General features: G+C 41.4%; 1 long non-coding RNA gene across 2 annotated transcripts in view; it reads left to right on the top strand.

Annotated features, from left to right (window-relative positions):
- Positions 1-1,741: 1,741 nt before the first annotated feature.
- LOC113571793 (uncharacterized) overlaps positions 1,742-18,848 on the top strand; it is a 29,387-nt gene continuing 12,280 nt past the window's right edge. Inside the window, exons 1-4 of one of the 2 annotated variants that reach the window (XR_014126711.1) lie at positions 1,742-1,929; positions 14,615-14,731; positions 16,449-16,481; positions 18,211-18,446. This is a non-coding gene — a long non-coding RNA (uncharacterized LOC113571793). Of the gene's footprint in view, positions 1,930-14,614; positions 14,732-16,448; positions 16,482-18,210; positions 18,447-18,848 lie in introns of those variants that run through there. The other variant, XR_003410029.3, reaches the window with a different exon arrangement.

Genomic DNA, 18,848 nt, shown 5'->3' with positions numbered 1-18,848 from the left:
GCATTCCTCGAAGATGACTCCTCCCTAGGGGCACAGTTCCTGACGCTTTCCCTTCTGGGATAGTGAACTCCGGGCCGCCGTGCTACCATACAAACACCGTGTGGCATTGCCCGGTGCCCACCCAGCACAAGGCAGCCCAGGAACCTCCCACTTGGGAAACCTCCCCAAGCGAGGGAGAAAGACAGAGTGCCTGCCTCTCTTGGGTCAGTCTGATCATTCCCTGCGACGTGATGTGCCTGAAAACACACACAAGGCATGAACACACATAAAGAATAGTGCCAATCCAGAAACATATAAGGCGCTGTGCTGCAGCACCTGCTAACCCTGCAATGTACCTAAGCAACTCCCACTAGGAAGTCTGTTTCATGACGGGGAAATAGGCATCCTGCGGTGGTTGGTCATTCTGTAACGAAGCTGGCCTGAATGCTGCATGGAGCAGGGCAGAATGCACAGACTTCCTCATCTGTGAAACTTGTTTATTAACATAAAACATAGATGGCACATGTGGCACTCACACATAACACTTACAGTAAACATGACTATACATTTAACATTAAACGAAGATGTATACATATTAACGGGAACTATACAAACCAACATTAATGCTACAGAGCCAGGAGTTAACACACACGTAGCGACAATGACCAGCAAAACGGAGCATGCATGAACAGGGGTTTAAATAGACACATTAACACTTAACAATAAACCCAGTGTATGTGTATGCAATCCCAAAGGGAAGTAGGTACAAAACAGATATTCACAGTACATATGTGGACCCCCCCTGTATGCGGCGGGCCTTACCACATGACTTATGGGGGAGGAGCAGTCCATGACATGAATAATTAATAATTATGTCATAAGAAAATGTATGACATCCAAGTATTCAGTAATTACACTCTGTGGTGAGGCTGGGGTCATCTCAATAGAATTTGAAGGTATACAACTATATACAATTAAGATGTTTGGCAGAGTTCGTGTATGAGCTAATAAGACCAAGAGTGACCCACATACTCTTATGGTTTGGTGTGAGTGCCATGAAAAGATGAATCCATCCTGCATTTCACTGGAGGTATGGCCAAAGGGTGTTGCAAAGCCATGGAAAATTGTAGGGGATAGTAAATGCGAACCAGCTTCTTTGGGCTTTGCAGCTAAATGCCAAAAGTTCTTGGATGATGAAGGGAAGTTTGTAACTGATGTACATGCTTTAGTTCCTCTTCCTGCCCCAAGTATAAGTTCCCCTGAGTCTATTATTAATTCACTGGGTGGACTGTTGGAGAAAACAATAAAACCCACTAGAGATGGCAGTGCTTACTGATGTCTGCGCACCTACTCTGGTACAGTTCCTAAATCACCTGGGGAAGAGACCATGGATAACTGGATTGAACAAACCCGGTAAATGATATCTTAATGTGAATGTTCTGACAAGGAAAAGCAAAGAAGGATTGTAGAAAGCCCAAAGGGGCTTGTTTTGGAGATAATTAAAGCTGTTAGAGTGAACAGTCCTGAAGCTAAAGTCCTTGAATATGTTGCAGATTTGAGAGTGAAATTGAAACTTCTGAGTCAGGGGAAGATCTGTATTTTGTAGGGGTGGGACTTTAACGCGTTAATTTCGATTAATTAATTACAGGGAAAATAACTAATTAAAAAAATGAACGCATTTTAATCACACTTTTGCACCGTGGAACGTTTCTCAGTGCACGAGTTCCAGGCATACATATTATATTGACGTACAATGTGATGAGCATGATAGAGATGACAGAAGAGGCTACGCTGGTGGATGGGAAACTTAAATACAAGAAACTTACAGATGGAAGTACAAACAAAAATGTTGTTATTTGCACTTTATGCAGGAAGGAGTTTGCTTATCCTAGGAGCACTTCCACCCTTCATTACCACCTCAACGCAAAACATGTTGGGGCTAGCGCGCAGGTCAGTAATGTTAACTTAGCTGCTAAATGTGATAGTATTCCTAGTACGAGCAAACAGTGTCGCCAGTCAACACTCAACCACATGTCGGGGTTCACATTCAGAAACAAAATGTCAAAGTCCACGTCAGACAAATTGACCAGTTCACTGGCGAGATGGATTGCTGTGGACTGTAGACCGCTCTCTGTGGTCAAAGATAAAGGGTTGCAAGAGACGCCGCAAATTGCGTCAGCTGATGCAAGTTACGAACTGCCGTCCAGAAAGACAATGTCGAAAAAAATCCAGCAGCTGTATGATGAGGAAAGGGAAGTAAAACAGATTATTGTGAAGATTAATTAATTCGATTAATTAATTACAAAGCTTCTAATTAATTAGATATTTTTTTTAAATCGAGTCCCACCCCTAGTATTTTGCATTCAGGCTACTCTGCCAGCCTACCAGAGAGAATTTCTTTGTAGAATAGAGAGATCACTGACAAAAGTGGTGCAGAGGGTTGGTCTTTCACAACAAGGGTGGAACCTGTATGTAGCATCTTATGTGAGGAGCAGTTGACTCTGACATAATGCTACTGAAACAAGACTTCAGTAGCAAGACTGCAAGAGAGAAAAGGTAACCCACCTCCTTAATGAAATATGTGAGGAAGAAGAGAGTGAACCAGCTAGGTGTAAACTAGATGTTACTGTAAGACAGACGCAACTTTAAAATGATCCTAGGGAGTAGATCAAGGATCTGAAGGTGGAGCTTAAAGAGCAGAATCCAAGGCGTGTTGCATCTGAAAGGTTCAGCTACCTCAAAAGTAGCTAGGTCCTGGCAGAAAACAATTAAACAATTAAATTAAAGTTCAGAGGCACATAAAGACTCTGAAGTACAGGCATTGAAGGACCATATCCAGCACTTGCCATATCAGATAACAGTCATTACTGTGGGGCAACCTCGTACAGTTAGAGATGATTCTCCGTGGGCTAGTACTACCCATGTCCCTGTGGTAGACAGACCTGATAAGAGTAGAGGTGTTTTTTTTTTTTTTTGTTATTGTTGTTATCGATGTGGTGAGGAGGATGGATATATAGCTATGCACTGTAAAGCTCTTATGGATTGCACTCAAGTAACACGGAAATTAATTTGGTGCTTTCAGAGAGCTAAAGAGGCCAAAAGTGAACTCGATAATTTACATGATGGTAAAAGCAAATGCTGTTTTTCTAAATGTAGTCAAGTTAAAGCTAACTCTTGCAATCTTTCAAAGGGGTTAGTTGGCCCCTCACTCACCATTTCAGTTAAAGTGAATGTACACCCTTGTCATGCCCTGCTAAATAGTGGCTCAGAAGTGACAATTATTTTTGAGAGATCGTATTCCCAGCATCCTTCACATGTACCTATCCAGCCTATCGATGGACTGGTTATTTGGGGGCTCAGCACATCCAATAATCCCTATCTAGTTTATATTGTAGTGGATATAGCATCCCCGGTAGCTAGAACAGGGGTTGAGGAGTCCATATCAGTACTTGCACTGATCTGTCCAGAAACCAGAGGTCCTGATGATGTACCAGTCATTATTGGAATGAATGCAAGTCTGTTTCAATGGTTGAATGCCATCTGTAAAGAGAGTGGGGACCTTGATAGAACACTCGTCATGAGGTTCCAGACAATACACTCAAGGGTTAACACAAAGGCATTCGGGTAAAACAGGCTGATGAGCCCATTGGAGAGGCCATATGAGTCTGTCCAGATCCCTTAATTTTCCCAACTGTGACAGTAGTGTTGGCACAGAGGACGCGAGAGGCGAGATTGAGCTAAGGAGCTCTTTATTTTCCATGATCTTAAACAAATTCACAACAAAACAAGTATCCTAAATTTGAGGATCTGGGGAAGCGATGCAAGGGATGAGCATTCCATCTGGCTTTACCCGCTAATGTGCAGCACCTTCTCCAAATACCTGTAGGTTTAAATAACAAAGATAAGTATGAACAGGTGTACTTGATTAAAACTCCGGTGATTGGGAACGAGGTAGGGGTGTAGGATGGTCCCTATCTAAAGTGGTTGTGTCCTCTCCAGTGGATGACCAGCCAACCATGACAGAACCCCTCCCGCCCTGAAAACACCACCAGCCTCCTAGAGCACGGCTGACCCGGCCGCCGTGGAGCCGGTCTCCACGGGTTTTCCCTGTGGAAAAAGGCAGTGAAGTCGGGGTCTAACAGCTGGAAGGCCAGTATCTAGCTGTGTTCTTCCGGACCGTACCCTTCCCAGTCCACAAGGTATTGCAATTGCTTGCCTCTCTTTCAAGAGTCAAGCAGGGTTCGCACCCTGTCCTGCGGGCCTCCCTCAATCTCCAGTGGTGGTGGCGGAGGCTCTGAGTGGCTGCTCTCCTCAGCGAGAGGACCCTCCACCACTGGCTTCAGGGCTGACACATGAAACTTCTGGGATGCCCGACTGCTTCCCGGAAGACCGACCTTGTACGTGACATTGTTGACTTTCCCTGTGATGGCATAAGGGCCTTTGTACTTCGCAGATAGCTTTCCAGTAGGGCCTGCTTGGCCGTCCTTTGTGGTTACCCACATCTTTTGCCCCATCTCATACTGAGGAGTCACCCCACGTCTTCTATCAGCTTTCCACATGTAAGCAGTGACTGCCTTGCACAGGTGCTGGTGTGTCTCTTCCCATACTCGCTCGCTGCATTAGCACCACTGTTCCACTGCAGGCTGATCCGAGGTAGGGGGATTCCAAGGGTAGAGTGGCGGTTGATATCCTAGTACACACTCAAATGGGTTTAGTTCAGTTCCTGTTAGATGCAGAGAATTCTGTACATATTCTGCCCAGGCATGGTAAGTGCTCCATGTTTCTGGGTGTCATTGCCTATACAGTCGGAGGAACTTACCCAACTCCTGGTTAGCTTTCTTCACCTGACCATTGGCCTGAGGGTGGTAGCCAGATGTCAGGCTGACTGTGATATTCAGTTTCCCTAGTAGTTTCTTCCACACCCACGATGTAAACTGTGGTCCCCTGTTGGAAATGATGTCCTCTGGTAGGCAAAACTGTCTAAAGTCATGACGAAAGAGTAAATCTGACATTGCCCATCCCATGGGTAGACCTGCCAAGGGAACAAATCGGACCATCTTTGAAAATCTATCTACTATTATGAGGACCACCATATTACCCTCGGATGCAGGTAAATCTGTAATAAAGTCCACCGCGAGATGAGACCACAGACATAAGGGGTAGACAAGGGGAGTAGCTTACCTGCAGGAAGAGTACACGGTGATTTGCTACATGCGCAATTCACGCATGAAGATACAAACCTCACCACATCCCTGTTCAGGGCAGCCACCAGTAGTCTGCACCTAGCAACTGGGCTGTACATGTGGATGACCAGTTTCCATTGAGGTATGTGCCCACGTGATGAGGGGGTCACAAAGTTTGGGTGGCATGTACAGGCAATTGGATGTACATTGTGGATAAGGGTTAGCTGCTTCTATTTGTTTGTCGATCTCCCAGCTTAGCGATGCCAGGAAGCAAGAGAATGGAAGAACAGTTTCTAAACAGGTTTCTTGCACCTCAGCATTGTATAGGCGTGAGAGCGCGTCTGCCCTCAAATTCCTCTCTCCCGGTCTATAGTTAACCTGGAAACTGAAGCATGAAAAGAAGAGTGACCACCGGGCCTGTCTGGAATTCATCCTCTTAATGTTCTGGAGGTATTCAAGGTTTTTGGGACTCAATTTTAGGGAAAAGTAGGCTACAGGGTGTAATTTACCTCCATTATCTTGTCATTGTGACAGCACAGCTCCCACACCTACATTTGATGCATCCACCTCTACCATGAAAGTTTTTTTTGGGTTGGGTTGTCGTAGCACCAGTGCGGTAGAGAAGGCGTTTTTGAGCTCCTTGAAGAACCTCACCGTTCACTCGCTCACCGACCTCACCAGGGTACTGAAAGACTTGATAAAGCATCTGTAGAAATGAACGAAACCAAGAAAATGCTGTAGGGCTTTACGCATGTGTGGTCTCAGCCAGGCCTTAACTGCCTCTACCTTACCTGCTTGCATATGCACGCTGCCCTCCTGAATGACATAGCCCAGGAAGTTTATCTCCTTCTTGTGCAATTCGCATTTTTCCGCTTTGCAATATAGAAAATTCACAAAAGTTCACATTGGACGACGAAGCCCTCACAGCTTTTGGGGTCTCCCCAGTAAGCCTCGGGAGTGGCAATCATACACCTCACTCCTTCCTGATTAGGAGGGGTGACAGAAGAGGATGCTCACTGTTCGGAACTCGTAGTCAGGCGATTCACGCATTGACCAAGGCTCTGCACTAGAAAATGGATCTCTACAATTTCCTGCTTCTGTTGATCCAGAGCCATCATCTGTACTGCAAGCAGGTGAGCCCAGTTGGGGCTACTTGCTTTGCTTCCTGGAGACTGCACATTCTGTGATGGTAGCAACGGCACAGAGGAAGCGAGAGGCGAGGTTGAGCTAAGGAGCTCTTTATTTTTCATGATCTTAAACAAATCCACAACAAAAGAAGTATCCTAAATTTGAGGATCTGAGGAAGCGATGCATGGGATGAGTATTCCATCTGGCTTAGAGTGCTAATGTGCAGCTCCTTCTCCAGAGACCTGTAGGTTTAAATAACAAAGATAAGTATGAACAGGTGTACTTGATTAAAACTCCAGTAATTGGGAACAAGGTAGGGGTGTAGGACGGTCCCTATCTAAAGTGGGTGTGTCCTCTCCAGTGGATGACCGGCCAACTGGGACACCACCAGGAGGCAAGAGACATACTGTCTATAAGGTTGAGTCCTGAAGACCCCTCAGTAAGGACATATTACTGGTGTAGGCACCTCTGATGTCCTTTTTACCTGCAGGAGTGCTGGTTACCCCTACAGTGCAATTGAAGAGAATAACATTAGAGATTTGATTTAAAATGAGACTTTCAAAGGTTGTGTAATCCCTGAAGGGACTGTAGTGGCTCAGTTGTATTCTGTTGACACAGCAGCTGCAAAGCAAAAACCCTGACAAATAAAGTAGATCCAAATTTGTTTGACTTCGGGGACTCCTGTCTTCCTGAAATGTGGAGGAGGAGGCTCCAGAAGAAACTCTGAGAGAAGTCAAGTATTCTCAGAGGATGAATGGGACGTAGGACTAGCCAAAGGAGTAGAACACCATATAAAGCTGAGTGACACTATGCCAGTCTGCAAACGTTCAAACGATTAGCTGCAATGGACTTTGAAGACGTATACCGACATCTGAAAGATCTCATGTCAGCAGTAATTATCAAGGATTCTAGGAGTACTAGATTTACAGAGTGGATATTACCAGATTGCAATGGCAGAGGAAGACAAAGAAAAGACTTCATATGCCCACTTGGATTCTTCCAATTTGCGCATTTGCCACAAGGCATCACTTGAGCACCAGCCACATTTCAAAGGCTCATGGATAAAAGCATGGGTGACATGCATCTCATCCAAGCTATAATGTACCTGAATGAATCTCTAGATAATTGCCAATTTTGTCAGCCTCACCTCAAATATGTGGGGCATATCGTGTCCACAGCAGGAGTGGCCACAGACCCAGAAAAAGTAGCAGCCATATGCCACTGGAGAATGCCCTCTGATTTAAAGTCATTGAGGTCTTTTTGGGGGGGGGGTTCTCTGGATATTTTTGCTGTTTCATCAAGAACTAATCAGCAATTGTTAAACCACTGACTGAACTAATCAAGTGTTGTTCTCCAGTCAAAGGGAAGCATAAGACGGGTTCTGGTGAACAGAGGCCATACTTTAAGGAGTTTGATCTCTTTGGAGAGCACTGAGACCAGGCATGCACTGAAGCCTTCTACACAATTATCAATTGTCTCACTCATGCACCAGTATTAACATTTGCTGACCCAGCAAAGCCCTATATACTTCATGTGGATGCAAGCCTAAAGGGCCTAGGAGCAGTCCTCTGTCAGGAGCATCCTGAGGGACCGAGGGCCAGTTGCCTATGCCATTCATAAATGAAGTACTGGTGAACAGAATTATCTCATACACCAGTTAATGTCTCTTGCACTTAAATGGGCTGTTATGGATAAATTCCATGACTATCTTTATGGTGCAAAGTTTACAGTGATGACTGATAATAATCCTCTCACCTATGTACTGCAAAACTGAATGAATGGGTCACTAGTGGCTCTCTGCACTGGCCACCTATGACTTCACCATTCAGTTCCAGGACAACATAATATTGATGCAGACTCACTGTCACTCAATCCACCAAACATATGCACTGCAGATGAATGGAAAGAGATCTCACTGGCAGATGTGCAGGGTATCTGTCAACTCACAGTTACCCATGAAGCTTCTTAGTTGCCTGTTAGGCTGGTAGACCAACTATATGTTGCACCACAAAATCTTCCAGATGTCTATTGCTTTCCAATGCAGATAGACATGGGCCCTTTAGAGCAACTAAGTAATGTGACCCCAAAGAGAGCCCACGAGCAGGACCTGATGATTGGCACTGTAAGACAAATGATGGAAACAATACAAACAAAGATGGAGGATCAAGGATCAGACCCAGCCATCCCCTTGTTACTACAAGGTTTACAGTTAGTCATAGGGGAAAATCTTCTCCATAGAGTCACAAAAACTCCTTCTGGGAAAGAGCAGAAGCAGCTTGTCTTACCTGAGGAGTACAAGCTGATGGTACTGAGGTCTCTACATGATGAAGCTGGACATCTGGGAGTGGAAAAGACCACAGAACCCATTAGAAACAGGTTTTATTGGCCTAGTATGAGCCATAAGATCGAAGACTATATTAGGATCTGTAGAAGGTGTATCACCCAGAAAACACTTCCTCCAAGGTCAGCACTGTTGAACAAGTTCACGAGCAGTAGGCCTTTAGACTTAGTTTGCATTGATTTTTTATCTCTAGAGCCAGATGCCAAGGGAACTGCTAATGTCTTGGTCATAACTGATCATTTCTCTCACTATGCATAAGCTTTCCCAAGCAGGGACCAGAAAACTCTTACAGTTGCTAAGATTCTTTGTGAGAAGATTTTTTGTGCACTACAATTTGCCAGCTTGAATACATTCTGACCAAGGAAGAGATTTTGAGAGTAATCTCATTAATGAACTTCTGGGCACACTGGGGATCCATAAGTCCAGAACTACACCATATCACCCTCAGGGAAACCCCCAACCAGAGTGGCTCAACCGTACACTTCTGTCAATATTGGGGACCTTAGATCCTACAAAGAAACAAATGGAGTCAACATATAAATCGGCTAGTGCATGCATACAATTGCACTAAAAATTAAGCAACAGGGCATTCTCACTTCTTCCATATGTTTGGGAGAGACGCTCATTCGCCAGTGGATATCTGTTTTAATACCTCTGCTAAAGGTAGAGAGGACGTGAATTATCATCAGTATGTGGCAGAAATGAAGGCTGAGCTTCATAATGCCAATAAGATGGTCTCCGAGGTTTCCAGTAAGAACCATCAGAAGAACAATAGATGGTATGATGAATGAGTGAAGGGCCAAGGTCTAAAAAAGGGAGATCAGGTCTTGAAACATAACCAGTGTTCACTAGAAAACATAAATTTCAGGACAGATGGAATTCCTTACCCTATCTCATGGTAATCAAGCTTCCAGATATTCCTGTCTATCAGTTAAAACCAGAAAGAGGAATGGAAGGCATGAATACCATGCATAGGGATCTGTTGCCTATACGGGAGCTTGTGAAATTATCCACTGCACACAAGGAGAGAGAGATATTGTATAGGCCAAGAACAAGGGCTCATACTGTGCAGAGGAAGAGGGGAGATGAAACCACTGAAAAGAAGCAAGGTAAACAGTATGAGGAGGATGAAGCAAGTGACTCATCTTCTGAACACGAATATGGGGAATCTTGTATTGTCTTCCAGAATGCTATTGCGGAATTGGCAAGGATTTTTTCCAGAGAACAGCCTGGGAATGATGCCTTGGAAGAAGTGGTAGTTATTCCAAATGATTATGATCCTGGTCAAGTGACTGTAAAAGAGATGGGGGATGAAGCAACATTGGAGGCAGAGAAAATATGGGAACCGCAAGGGTCTTCTGAAGTAGAAGGAGACGTAGAATTAGACAAGGAAGAAACCCATAGAGCTTCAGAATTTGAGATGGAGGAGGTAGCTGAGATGGTTGGAGAGAGAAGATCCCAGAGGAAAGGAAAAACTACTATTCACCTTAGTTATGATGCTCTGGAAGACCAATGGATAGGGTGGCCTCTATAGCATACAGAGGAATGAATATTCATAAAAGTACACAGGTAGGAGGGGGAGGGTGTAGCCCAGTTGAAAATTTGTGTTTACTAGTGGGTGGATGTATTGTAAATGTAATGTGCTAATCTGGGGTGCAGTAGTGATTGTGTCTTTAAGGGATTTTTTTTTCCGGGAGAGAGAGAGGCACAGACATGGGGTGGAGGTTAACAAAGAAAGGTTTTCCTGTACAGTAAACTAAATTTACTAAAGCACAGTGGTGATTTGGATTTACAAATTAGGAATCCTTGCATAACTGTCTTTTGTGTCTAACAATGGCTTATGAGTATGTTATGAGAAGCTTTATTTTATTTCACATAGTGTACTGAAGTAGTATACAGATGTATTAGCTTTGTTGGCTAAGAGTTATTTCCTCTGAACATCCTAAATGAAAGAAGATAACTTGTTTAGTCATTTTCCAAGACTGTTACCATATCATTCAATCCGTCCACAGAAAGCGAGAGAATCATTTGGACTTTGAACTGGATAATGTTCTGGGTCACTGAGGGGCTCAGAGTGAGTGTGACAAACACTAACCCATTGAGGGATAATACGTCATCTCAAACTGAGGAGAGGGATTCATGTTTATACCTAGAGGACTGACCGTGGGAAGATATTTTGTGTTTTGTTTTGTGCTCATTAGAGTGAAGTGGCCATTGTATTTTTTTGGCCTCATTGTTCCCAAGCACTGACTCAGGCCTGCCACATATATTATTTTGGGGTTCTGGTTTAGTTAGTATGACTTTGTGGGATTTTGTTAGGTGAGGTTTTAGGTTTAAGAAAGGAATAAGCTAAGAAAAGGTTTATTATAAACATTTTGTCTCTTCTCTTGTTATTCTATTGTTATACAGAGTTCTGTGTGATAAAAGGTAATGTTGAATAATTAATAATTATATCATAAGCAAATTCATGATGTCTGAGTATTCAGTAATTACACTATGTATTGAGACTGGGGGTCATCTCAATAGAATCTGGAGGTATACAGCTATATAGGACACCTAGTTAGCTCATGTGGAAGAACGCGATAATTAGAACTATTAATTTCTTATTTGATTGAAGGTGAACCTAGGCCCCCTCCCTATTAAAATTGTACCTTAGGGCTGGATCTAAAGGTTTGGTGTGTTACAATTTTCTAAATACAGTATGTGTGTCTGTGAATGATTATTTATTTTTGCTGTGTACACTGCTTGGATTGATGATCCTTATGATGTGATACAAAATATTGTCATGGTACGGTCCCTCTCCCCCCAAACGTCTCCGTGCATGTGTATGTGTGTTCGTCAATGTGGCCACGCCATCCTTACGTTGCACACCTGTTCCTTATTGTGTCGTTATCATATGTATAACGGTCTGTCGTTTACGTGTTTGTGTTGTCGATTTTTGCCTCTGTTAGTGTGTGTCTGAATGTCCAATAAATGTGTGTTGGGTTGTCAGGCTACTCATCCCCGCATCCTCCTTAAAGCCTCCGCATTACAAATATGTTTATGTTCAATTTAAGCATGAAGTTTTAACTAAGCACACATAGAGTATAACTGCACTGTGTAATTTCTTTTATTATTTTTGCCTGTACAGTACATGATAACAAACATGTAAGTTCATTAATTAGAACATAAATAAACATGTAAGCTTATTAATTACATATGATGTAATTAATAATGATGAGATAAAAATGACTGAAGATATTATTATATGTTATTATAATTATAAAAATCATTAAGATTCTAATAAAAGTTTAAAATGTGCTATTGAAACATTTTGTATCTTCCAATTCACAAAGTTCAACAGCACAAATAAACCATGATGTTACACCACAACACCATAGATATTGTACTCCTCAAAAACATCAGAAACAAACTGAAAAGTCAGATAGCATCTTGGCACAAACTTGTATCAGTAGAGTTCTGTTTACAGATTGATAAGACAATAATAAACCTCTACACAACAACTGACTAATAAAAGCAAACTATAACTGATCATTCAAAACATTCTTCCATCTTTCAAATAATATCAAAAGGGTGTCATGGCTATCATGGTGAGCAGATAGCAAAAAGGTTTTATTTCAATATTTATGAAGGACAGTGTGTAAACGTGTGGGTAAAAATAGCTTTAATTTAGGGGTAAAGTATTGTCTCCATTCAGGCTTTTTTTTTTTTTACTTTTGTCCTGGAAACAGACAATGCCAGGAACAGTTTTCAGTCTGTCCCAGGAATTTATTCATTTATGCTCCCAATGTAAATTTCCTATTAACACTGAGGTTTGAATACTGCTTGGCTGGTCTGGTCTGGGCCAGCCAGCCTCAGATTTTGCTGTTCTCTAATCATAAAGGCCCAGTCATTCAGCGAGGAAATTGATAGACTGGCAGGGCCACTGATCTGCTCCACTTGCTTGTCAAATTGAATATTTCTGCAGAACATGCAACCAGCAGTGTCTGACACCTCTAAATACGGATACCATTTTAACATTCCTTTTTACTGCAGTAGGCTGCAGTATGCTGGTCCTACTAAAACGCACTCATTATTGTATAGGATTATTGGGGATATTTTAATTAAACTTGAGCCAAGGTTTTGCAGGTTGAAATCCCTTTTTGGCACTTCTGAGTCTTCTCCCTATTATTCAGCTAAAGGAGAAATGTGATGCATGACTGGTAGCATGAATTACACTCACATTCATGTCAAACAGCAGACAGGATACTTTGGAAAAAGAGACTTTATAAAATGCAAGGCATGCTGGGTTCACATGTTAACTTTTAAATCCCCCCATGTAGCTTTCTCCTTAAAGAATTCTGTGCTTTGTTTCATTTAGGGGGTTTTGTTAAATTAATCTGTCAGTCAAACTTAATTAAATGGAAACTAAATTCCATTGACTCTGATGTTGGAAAATCCTCTCTCTCTCTCTCTCTCTCTCTCTCTCTCTCTCTCTCTCTCTCTCTCTCTCTTTATTGGCCTTTCCCAGATAGAGCTTGGACCACATCATCCTTACTATTTGCTACTATTTCTGTGGGTTGATGACAGTTGCCTCAACATCTGCACAGTCTCTCTCTCTCTCTCTCTCACACACACACACACACACACACACACACACACACACATTGATGTGGCAATCTCTTCCAGTCTCTGAGTGTAAGACCATGACACATCTCACTGTGCTATCCTCATAAGCTCCCACGCTCTGTCGTCCCATAGAGCAGACAGACACAATTTAAACTGCAAGGTGCAGTGGAACTTTCCAATAAGGGCCAAATTACAGAAGTGATAGACTGGAGAGAACTACAGGAGTGTTATTTTTTTCCTGAAGAGGGATAAGGGAGACTGAAGAGAGTAGAAAGCAGGTAGTCTCCAGATGCCAGGAGGGTTGCCCAGAGCCCATCCGTCCAGTGGGGACATGAATATGAATACTCCTTTGCTGAAATCTGATAGCGTGACTTGGGCCATTTGAGCACTGACCTGAGTCTAACTGCTCTGTCGTTATTGTGACTGATGCTGTAAGCTGTATATGTAAAGGACCATCTCACACACTTTTCACAAAGTATAGATTAATAGAATTCCTTATACCTTACATATAATTCCTTGTTTCTGATGTGTTAAAATCTGATAATCTATCAGACAAGTGACTTGTAATATATCATCATGCAGTCTGTGTTCAGAGGGTGAAAAAGGTGTTTACCACATGATGAAATGTCATGTAACTCTTTATGTGTGATTGATGTAATGTCCCTGAGCATATGTTAACCCTTAATTTTCTTATATATGACAGAAGATCTTTCTACTGTGTTTCATTGATATCCTTGAACTCTCTATCAAGGTATGCACCACTGTCCTATGATAGTTCACAACTCAAACCTTTTAATCACCTGCACGATTGTCGCCTAGCAACAGGTTTTACTAGAACAAGCTGGTATGGAGGAGCAAGCAGTGGGGAAGGTGACGCATTCTATTACAGATGTGTAAAATCCTATCACCCTGCCTTTTATCTGAGCTTGCTCTCTCATTCATTTTTTTAGTATTAACATCTGCATCCCCCAGGCTCCGTCTCCATATGATGCTGCTTTAAATGACCGCTGTGCCTTCCACTAAGGGGCTTGAGTTGTCAAGCATGTCTGGACCCTGTCAGCTAATGTCTGACCTCTACACCCGAGTAGGAGATGTGGGAAGAAATAAGGGTTGTCTCATTCCCAAAGAACAACATATTCCCATTTACCTCACAGAAAACAGATATAGGATTAACATAGAATTTCATACAGAACTTAACACTTGAGTATCTACCTCCTCTACCTGACTGAAGAATAAAGGTATTGTGTTATTTGCATTGCTGTTTTTATTGTCTGAGACATGTAGGTTTTACCTCACCAAAAGCAACAAAATTATAGAGCTCTGTTACTGATTTATTTTTCTTTCTTTTTTGTGACAGTATTTCCTTGTTTTAAAGGGCATGGTGACTAAAGATACCCCACTCATCCTACACATCCGGTCTTGGCACACCTGCTACCCCAGTGCATAGCACTGCAGGGTCTCCAGGAAGTCTCCAGGAAATGAGATGGCAAAGGTTAATTTTCTTCTCATAACAAAGAATCAGTATCTCTAGTAGGCATGTCATTATCCACACAAATTGTGTGTGTGTGTGTGTGTTTATATATATATATATATATATATATATATATGTGTGTGTGTGTGTGTGTGTGTGTGTGTGTGTGTGTGTGTGTGTGTGTGTGTGTGTATATATATATATATGCCTACAACAGCCAAGAGGTCATATTGATCCCTGACACAATTTCTGTCTTCTGGCATAAGTCTTTGATGGTTAGCAGGACCTTTATCCTAATGTCCTTCATCAAATGTCTTAAAGAAAAAAAAGTTTTTAAGTAGGTGCATTTAGAAACTCTATGCAAAATGATAATACATTTGAAAAATAATAAAAAATAAAAGCAGAATATGTCAGTTTGGGAGACAGGTGCTGTGCTGATATGCGTGTATGAAACACAGCATGCTCGGTTGACAGTGGTCAGCCAACCAAAAACACATGCATGTGTGTGAATACTTGCATGCACAATACACAAACATGCATTGTGTAGCTGTTATGTGCAGTTTTTTTTTTTGCCTTGTATAAGTTGCTCTTCATGCATGGCGGTGACTTGGGTCACCACAGTCATAAATTGCTGGTGGTGCGACAGGAGGCGACGGCATTTGTCAGTGTAATTACGGTGCTGTACACACAGCATGTTTAATGGGAGCAGCATGGAGATGGATCTCCTTTTGTGACAGCTGATCTTGGGATAGCATGCTCATAAAAACCAGAGCCAAAGGGGTGGGGCCAGAGAAATGGTATTCAGCGGTTTGCCTGTTGAGGTTGATTACTTTGCTGTGCTGATGAATTTCTGTGGGTCTAGGGGCTGGGCTGTGATAGGCACATTAAATGATCATACATTGATCATTCCAGAAGAGTAATTATGAGACATACAGCTTAGTCTTGTGCAATGTGAAATGAGGCAAAACAATGCTGCCAGTGCTGAGTGCAAACCACTGATCAGAGTTGAAGAAATGGGAGGTCACAGAAGTGGTCAGAGAGGTCAGAGAATGGAACTCACAGATAATGCTGGCTAGTTAATTTTAATGACTGTGAGGGGTTTGGAGGATAGCTCAAGACATGAGTCTTTCTTTCCAAATGTACGTTATCTATCATCTCTCCATTAAACCATGAAGATGTCAGATTATGTTTTAGAGGATATTAACATATACACAGAATAGACCAGCATATTCTCTTTGGGGTTTTTTTTGTTTTTTTTTACCAGAAATAGAAAATGCTATTAAATGTTGTTGAAACAATGTGACAAAGCCATTTATTTATCACAGTATACAAAGAAAGTAATCTATTTCATGGGACAAGGGAGTATAGTGATCTTCAACTAAAATGAATTTTTTCTATAATAAGAATAATGTTTCCAGTCATGCAAGTATAACTGATGCTGACCTTCATTCCCTGAAGAAGTGCGTCCTGCTCATTTTGCCTCTAGCTGACATGGTGATTATGCTGAATCAGAGCCTTGTGCATAATTACACCTGTTAACTGTAGAGAGGAGGCTTGTTCCTAGCCTCTGATTGGTTATGCTGCCTTGTTGACTGTGTGTTAAGTCTTGCAGGAAGTGAACCATGGCAAAGACATTCATTTGTCATCACTCTGTCATCTCCATGACAACTCTCTGGGATGATGAAACTAACCTTTCCCATTCTCTGTTTCTCAATGTGTTTGCACCACTGTCATCCAGAGAGGCTTTACGTTGCTGCTCTTGGCACCAAAGGTAAGATCATAACAAACTCACTTGTTATGATGCATGAAGCACACAGTAGCTCAGACATTTGTTCATGATATGTTTACCTTGTTTTACCAGCAAAAATACAGACAAAGAACTAAGATCCCATAGCCATGTAGTTTGTTCCTTTTAAAATACTTTAAATGCCTTAGGTAAACAAAACTTATGCCACTACATTTATAGGAAACAACTTTTAAGCACTGAATTTTAGTTTCAATCTCTAGTGTATTTTCCGCTATAGGTGCCTGAACAGATTTTCTTCCTCACACACTGTTTAGATGTCTACCCTTATTAGCCATTGGCTATACCACAGGTGTTTCCCACAGTATGGTAGACAAGCTAACAGGGTATTAAGTGCTTTTCCTGCAGTCATCTTCCACTGACTCCCAAGTGCCAAATCCCCTTTTATCACACAGCCTAATACTTTGTCTACTGTGTCTTCATACTGGAGTGTCTTAGCAATAGTTTTCAGCCTTTGTACTGCTGGCAAAACAGTTAGTAAAACACCCTATGTAAGTAAAACACCATCTTAATGCAATGTATAGCCTAATATCTTGTCCAAATAACTCACTGACTCAGTAGCTCCCTGCCATTATACATTGTGTTAACCTGTATGTGACTGTGCTGAGATTTGAATGTCAGACCAATGAATCTGTTGGTGAAACTGATCCCTGTGTTATTATTAGAAAATAAAGATTGATCAGGTTATACTATGAAAGACATGGGTGATAGAGAAATAAAGGATATTAATGAACAAATCTAAAAATAATGTTTTAAGTACTTATTTGCAAAACCATAAGGTAAGCTTGTTACCATCTGCAAGGACAGAAGCTTCAAATGTTCAATCAATTATTCATGAACAGTTTGCTACATTAAAAGACAAATTATGGAGCAGTTATCCACTGTGAATAATTGCACCAGTCCAATTACGTAGGGTTTAAAAACATTTCTTACAGATTGTATGGTCACTTAGCTTCTACATTTCCAAATTGTAACAGATTAATAGGTGTTGAATTGCTGAGGACTTTTTGTGTCCATAGGAAAGTTAAGACATTGCTGTTTGACAAATATTAGATTACTAATTATCTATTGCCTGGAATTGTTATGTTTTTAGAAAAGACAGACTATGGAGAAATCATACTTAAATGAAAGTATACTGGTGAAAAGTAACTATATGAGGAGTTGGGTGTCTACTTCCAGAGTCTGCTATTACTGTTAATAATGCTGAGGGGTGGGGTGGGGGGGTGTGGGTGGCTGTGTTAAGTCTATATTCTGTAAAATTGCCTGTTGTACAGTTGTACTATATATACCAGAGAGGTCAGTGTACATAAGAATTCCAAATGCAAATGATGCAGAAAATTACTCTGTTAAGCTCAGTCCCTCCCAAGCAAATGCATGGTCACTCTGCACAATCTTCCTTATTGCACCTACAGCATTTGTAATAAATTACCAAAGCTCACAGGCATACATAGCGCCATACATAACTAAAATAATAGTGAAGTAAAAATGCTTCATTTGAATGGTCTGTTTTTGATGTTTCAGTCAAATGTCACTTAGCTGTCCAATATGTGATACCAGGAACGATATATATATATATATTTTTTTTTTTTCTGTGTGTGTGTGTGTGTGTGTGTGTGTGTCTATGTGTGTCACGGAACATTCCCCGTCCTGCTGATCACTTGGTATGGCCCGCCATTTGACCGGAGAGTGACTGTAGGAGTTTGACTGTTTGAGTCATCCTGTTTGTCAACACACACCTACATATGGTTTAGTCTTGTGCTTGTATGTATTTAAACTCTTGTTGGTGTGTGCATTGTTGAAGGTCATTGCTCAAGTTCATATTTATAATGTTCATAGTGTTCTTGTTAGCTGTAGCCATGTTCGTGTTCACTGTTTACGTTATATGTGATTGCCATTGTCTGCGCTGTATGTTAATAAATGTCTATCACCTTGGAGGGAGTCTGTGCATCCTGCACCACTCAGGTCATTACATATGTCGTTATGTATGTATGTATGCATGTATGTAAGTGTGTGTGTGTGTGTGTGTGTGTGTGTGTGTATATATATATATATATATATATATATATATATATATATATATATATATATATATATATATATATATATAAATAAAACTGATGGTAGCATTTTGATATGTTTTATTGGATTTCTTTTTGTGTGTATAGTACTATTTGTATAAATGTATGAAAGTCTTTATACACTGCTGAAAGGCTTATAATATAGGCCAGCCATTCATATCTTATGTATAACTTTACTGGAAGCACACACTCATAAATATGAACCATGCAAATTTACAGGCTCATGACCTTCCATTTGAACAGTGTTTTTCTGCAC

Source organism: Electrophorus electricus, chromosome 2, assembly GCF_041902795.1.
Source record: "Electrophorus electricus isolate QZ-2024a chromosome 2, ASM4190279v1, whole genome shotgun sequence".
NCBI classification, from domain to species: Eukaryota; Metazoa; Chordata; class Actinopteri; order Gymnotiformes; family Gymnotidae; genus Electrophorus; species Electrophorus electricus.
Note: the sequence above shows the minus strand (reverse complement) of the source record. Positions and strands in the feature narration are given on the sequence as shown.